We start from the raw sequence: 6,786 nt of genomic DNA on the forward strand, positions 1-6,786 counted from the left end.
GATATTATTTTTATATTAATAATATATTTATAATTCATATATTCCTTTTATATAATAACATATTATGTTATGTTATATGTGTTAAATATATATATTTATGTATTTCATTTGTTTATCAAAACAGTAGTTCAAATTATACTAAGTTAATATTAGTAAAATATAATGATAATAACATTAATAATATTCTTATGTTAATAATAACTCTATTAATGATAATAACAATGATATTAATAATAATACTTGTATAAATATTAATTTTACTATTAATGATATTTATGATATTAGTTTTAGTAATTACATAATAATAATACTCGTGATAATAATAATAATAATGCTTTTGTTAATATTAACAATTCTATTATTTGTAAAAAGGTACTATTACTAATATTTACAAAAATAATAATAATTTGTATTATTTTCATATTGATAATTATCATAATCATAATTTTGATAAAAATACTAAAATAGTAAAAATTATGTTTTGGTAATACTTATAATAATACTTAGTAATAACAATAGTATTAATAACATTAATTATTTTAGCGATGATAATAGTCGTATAATTAGTAATGATAATAACTTATATCATAATAATAATTATTAACAATGATAATAATAATCCATGATAATAATAATCCATGATAATAATAATAATAATAATAATAATAATAATAATAATAATAATAATAATAATAATAATAATAATAATAATAATAATAATAATAATAATAATAATAAAAGTCATAAACTACCTTTAAAAGCCATTTCAAAAAGAAACTGCCCCCAGCAGGGGTCGAACCCAAGACCTCTTGAAACCCGACACACGCCTACACCAGCTGGGCTGGCTTGTTTATCTGTTTTAACCCATTCCTAAAACTATTTAACCTATTTCTTTTCTACCTCCTTCTTCATTCTAGTCATTCGATCAGAGAATAAAACTCAACACATAATGTATTTCATAATAAACTTTAGGATTTATAAGTGATGCGTAAAGGTTTAGAAGTATTTAAACTAATTAAGACAGAAAGGATTTAAGAAATTTACTGAAACAGAAACGAAGAACACTTATTGAACCCAGAATTAAATTCGAACTTTTAGAACGTTTTGGACCACGATCCCTGAATGAAAAAAATTCTAAAACGTTATTAGAAACTATCTGCATCATCAATTAAACTTAAAACATCGAAACGAGCTCGAATTTTAACATGAACAGATTGTTTGACTTTTTAAATAGAAACTTTGACTCAAGAATTGAAGCTTGATAATAAGAATTGGAATACAAGATTTTGCAGAAAGATTACTTTGAAGATTTCTAACAAAACAGCATTTACACATTTTGGAATTTCATTCGAATTCGAAGTTTAAAAAAAAAAAGTAGGAACAAGCAGAGGTAGCGAGCTGTAAAAATAAATAAAATAAATAAATCTGTTTTTGATTCAACCGAAATAGACTAGTAGCAGTTATAGTTGTATATTGGTGATAGAAAGTTGGAAGAATCTTCTTTTTGAACACAAGCTAAATCGATTCCTTTAATGATTTGCAATCTGTCGACATTATAATCGGGCAAGAGGGAAGAAAACAAAATAAATAAAAAAGCAGACAAAGATTTAACAGAAATTAGTTGTTTGTGAACCTTTAATCTCGCCTACTATGCAGTTTTAGTGACAGATAACAAAAGGAATCCAAACTACATAGTTGTTGGCGATCCAAAACAGAATACGGATTCCACTGTAACTTAATATGTATATACTGTTATATATAATTATATATCTGTATATGTATTTTATTATACACCTAAATGTATTTAACATATGTATATATATATATATATATATATATATATATATATATATATATATATATATATATATATATATGTATATATATATATATATATATGTATATATATATATATATATGTATATATATATATATATATATATATATATATATATATATATATATATATATGAGTATAATCTGTATATATATACGTATATTATTACTAATAATAGTTTTACACAACTTATAATAATGATAATAATATCAATATTTCTAATAGTTAATAATTGAATGATTTAATAATAATACTAATAATATTAATAATAATTTTTACTAATAATAACAAATAAATAATAATAATACTTGATAATAATAATTATTAATGATAATGTTCATAGTAATATTGATAATGTTATAAATAAAATACAATTGTTACTACTAATAGAATACTAATAATATTAATACTAATATCTAATATTAATACTAATATTAATCATAATAACAATCACTATAACTTTGTTACCAGTTATAATAATGATGATAACAATAATAAATCCAATGTATTATAATTTTAATAACATTAATAATACCAATATTAATAATAATAATAATAATAATAATAATAATAATAATAATAATAATAATAATAATAATAATAATAATAATAATAATAATAATGAATGTAATATAATAGCTATAATTAAACTTGTAATTACATTTAATATATTAATATTACAATTTATTAATTATGTAAGATTTAATAATTATATCATATGTTACATGATGACATTTATTGAATATTTAATATAATAATTATTGATAGCAGTCACGTATATATGTATATAGATAATAATATCCTATGTATATTTATATATATATATATATATATATATATATATATATATATATATATATATATATATATATATATATATATATATATATATATATATATTATAGTAACTTACTTATTCTATTTATTATTTTACACTTTTAATCCTAATTGACTAAAGGTATTAATTCAAAATATTTATGTATACTTTTTTTTTAATTTCTGTATATATATTTACATTTTTGTTATACACAATTGTTCGTGAATCGCCGGGAATGGTCAAAGGTCAATTGCATTTATGAAAAATAATTCAAACATTTTGGAACTCGATTTAATAGACTTTGCTTATCGTGTAAGAATCTTATAAAGATCAAGTTTAAATTTGGTCAGAAATTTCCGGGTCGTCACAGTACCTACCCGTTAAAGAAATTTCGTCCCCGAAATTTGATCGAGATTGTCATGGTTAACGATAAATATGTTTTCATGACGAATATGAGCTAATAAATAGAGTTTTATTACTGTTGAGCAATACGGATAAGATAATTCGATTACTTGAAGAGTATAAATGAAGTTATCGCAAAAGTTTGAAATAAAGAAATAGAGATTCGTCTTAACTTTCGACGTAGTCATGGTTGATTTTTGGAAAATATGGTTCGTCTTAACTTTTGACGTTGTCTCGATTGAATTCCGGAATTCAAGGGATTTAAAAGAAAATCTTCTAAATCTAAAAGATTTGATTCTTCGGCGAATAATAAAATTAAGATTCTCTAATTACCTTGAGGTGATACTATTCTTAATTCTACTTTGTCTTTATATTGTTATTCGTATTAATATCCACGGTTTATAACCTCCGTGTTGTTATTGGGCTTTATATTTTCTCTTATATTTCGGAGCTCTTTGCCTTTTTATTCTCTTCTCGAACTCTAGTAAAGCGAGTAACTGTCCAGAATTCGTAAGTATGAATTTCGGAATGAACATAGTTAATGTTCTAAGAAAGAATTAGTAATAACACAATCTGATTTGTCAAATTACCAGAATTCAAGAGAAATGATAGAACTATCAAGAAAATATGTTCTTGATATGTTTATAGATTAGATAGAATGTAAGAGTCGTGTAACATGGCACATGATGACGTTATGGTCTGTGAATCATCACGTTCCATTAGAAACTCAGCATGACTTACTGTAATATAATCACGTTGATCAAGTGTCATTATATTATACTAACTCATGCATCAATTTTCAACATTACTTCAAAAACATTCATAGTTTAAACTCGAAAGTTTACAGAATATAGAAACTAACAGTTTCTTATATGATGTAACACTGATAGCACGAAGAGATTAATGATTTCAGGTAAGAATAGTTATGAAAATATTTTCAGAAATATGGAGGATATTTATAATGAAAGATACCACGATATCTTGGAGTTTCTAATATCGAAAGATGGTGAAGAAATTTTTTTCGCAAGAGTTTAGAGTCAGAAGTAAGGTATTCGATAATGACTTCAGCAGAAAAGGAATCATTTGGATTCTTTGAAGGTAGGTTTAGTCTTTGTGACTTGTCCACGGCTTCCTTCATAGTTTCGCATAATCCGTTTTTCGGTACTAAATTTTCTATTGATCGTTTCCAACATTCCATTCTTTATTATCAAACTTTTGGCCGTTTAGACCATCTACGATTTTGCTGTTTCCTCTGCATTTAATGCTACCATATCTGAATCGTTGGTTATCAATCCGAGGTGGTTTCAAGAGAATTGTGTTTTTAGATGATTAAACGCTGATGGTAATATGGTGGAATATAAAAGGTTCCCTGGTAATAATAAAAGAGCACACATATATATCAAGGTTATAATAAGGTTGTTTCGGACGAAAAGTCGAAGTTGACTTGCTGGAGCTGTGACAAAATTGGCTAATTTGCAAAGAGATTGCAAAGTTATTTTCGGTAATAGTAACACTAAAGGAATTAGCGCAGCTACGCTTTAAACGTTTACTCAGTTTCCGAGAGTTTTTCAGGTGCAATACTATATGCATAAATCTTTCCTTCCGTAGATGAAGTGCGGTTGGTTCATCCTCTCGATTGAGGTATTTTTAAGAATCATGAAAGGTTTGAACGCGGATTGTAATCGTCAAGATACAAATGAGGTTTAAGATGAAATCAAATGGCAAACTTGAAGAATTGTTTAGTTTCATATGTTATAATCAATATTTTAATTCATTTTAATTGTCCAATGTTGACAGTCCACAGTTAGCAGTCCACAATTTGTAGTTCAACAATTCATATATAATTTAATATATAATATTCGAATTAATTAATACGTGTCGTGACCCGTTATATACATGTCTCAGACTCGATCACAACTCAAAGTATATATATCATTTGAGAATCAACCTCAACCCTGTATAGTGAACTCGATCATTACAGCATATAGAGTATCTATGGTTATTCCAAATGATATATATAGATGCGTCGATATGATATGTCAAAACCTTGTATACGTGTCCCGATATTTAAAGTACGTAAAATAAATAACAGAAATTAAATGACAATAAATAAAATTGCGAGACTATAAATTGCGATAAATAAAATGTAATCAGTTAGCTAGCCATGATTGGCTACTCTTAATTGTTTATTTGTAATTTTTGTTCTAGCCATGATTGGCTAAGCTTTTAATGTTTGTCTAGATTAAATATTCGTATGTGTTTGGATGATACTTTAATGTTTTATTGATTAATGCATGATAATTATGAGTTTTGATTAAGAACCATTCTTGTGGGTGTTGATGATGGTTACTAGGTTGATTAGTGATCTTGTTTGAACAAAGGGAACCCTGTTTCAATTTAGTACACTAGTTTTCAATTGATTTGTCTTAACCAATTGGGTGCTTACTGGACCAAAGGGTAAACCGGGTAACAAGGATTAAACAAAACAGGGGTGAATTGTGTGGAGCGAACGCGTAACTAATTGAATCTTAATCTTGTAGTTAGTTAATTACTAAGTCACAAACGAAAGAGGTCTTTGGTGAAAGGGAACCCTAAGCCAATAAATCTAAGTTTGACGTGTTTTCTAAAAGAGAACTCTGGGTAAACCGACTTTGTAGTTGCATGTATTGATAAATTGAACTGGTGCTTAATAACAAATCATCCGACACTACGAATAGGAGATCTAGGCGAACATTCTTTTATCCATTGAATTCAAATATCTTTACTTTTCGTTGAGTCAGCATTCATTTTTATAAACTTAAAAACACAAAAATATCGTATTTTACTTTTAATCAATCTTTGATTTTGTGACGCCCCGTACAAAACCATCGTGTATGATTCGTCAACAACATGATCTTTACACGGTCAAGTACTACATGTTGTTTGAAAATCAGTTTGCATTCATAAAAAGATAGCGTTTTACAAAAGATAACGTGCATCCTACGAATAGGAGCATAAACATAAGTATTTGACCCTAAGGTCGTTACAAAGCCATTGTTTGAAATTAACATAAACTACGAATGCAACAAAAAAGTTCCATGAATGAGACATCTCTAGTAATGCTGCGGATAACTAATACAGCAGGTCCTTAACAGCAATTCAATAACAGCATGACAGCAAATCTAACAATGGAAGCAAGAAACCTCTAGGCACCTGAGAAATACACGCTTAAAAGTCAACACGAATGTTGGTGAGCTATAGTTTAAGTTGTAACAGTAACGTAAGGTAGGCCACGAGATTTCAGTGTAACAAACAGTATGAAAAGTATATGTATAACCGTGGGCATCCGGTAACTAGACTTAATGTTTATAACCCCCTGAAAGTACACTTGGCGAGTGCGTATGTTCACGAAGTATTAAACACCCATTAAATGCTAGCGCGACTAGCCCGAGTGGGGATGTCAAACCCTATGGATCCATATCTAAGATTCGCGTTCACTGGTTCAAAGACCAATGACTAAACGTTACCGTGCTAAAGGGAATGTTTATGCCGTTGTATAACCCACACACATATAAAGTTTAAGTACTCGTGCCTAGTATGTAAAACATAAAAAGCGCATGTATTCTCAGTCCCAAAATAATTAAAGTAAAAAGGGATTCTATAACTCACAGTGATAAAAGCGGTAAAGTCGGTAATGAAAGTACGCAAGTAGTAAGTCGGTCCGAAAGGTCGTCAACCTAAATCAAAGGTT

This window comes from Rutidosis leptorrhynchoides, chromosome 4 (genome assembly GCF_046630445.1).
Source record: "Rutidosis leptorrhynchoides isolate AG116_Rl617_1_P2 chromosome 4, CSIRO_AGI_Rlap_v1, whole genome shotgun sequence".
In the NCBI taxonomy this organism is placed as follows: domain Eukaryota; kingdom Viridiplantae; phylum Streptophyta; class Magnoliopsida; order Asterales; family Asteraceae; genus Rutidosis; species Rutidosis leptorrhynchoides.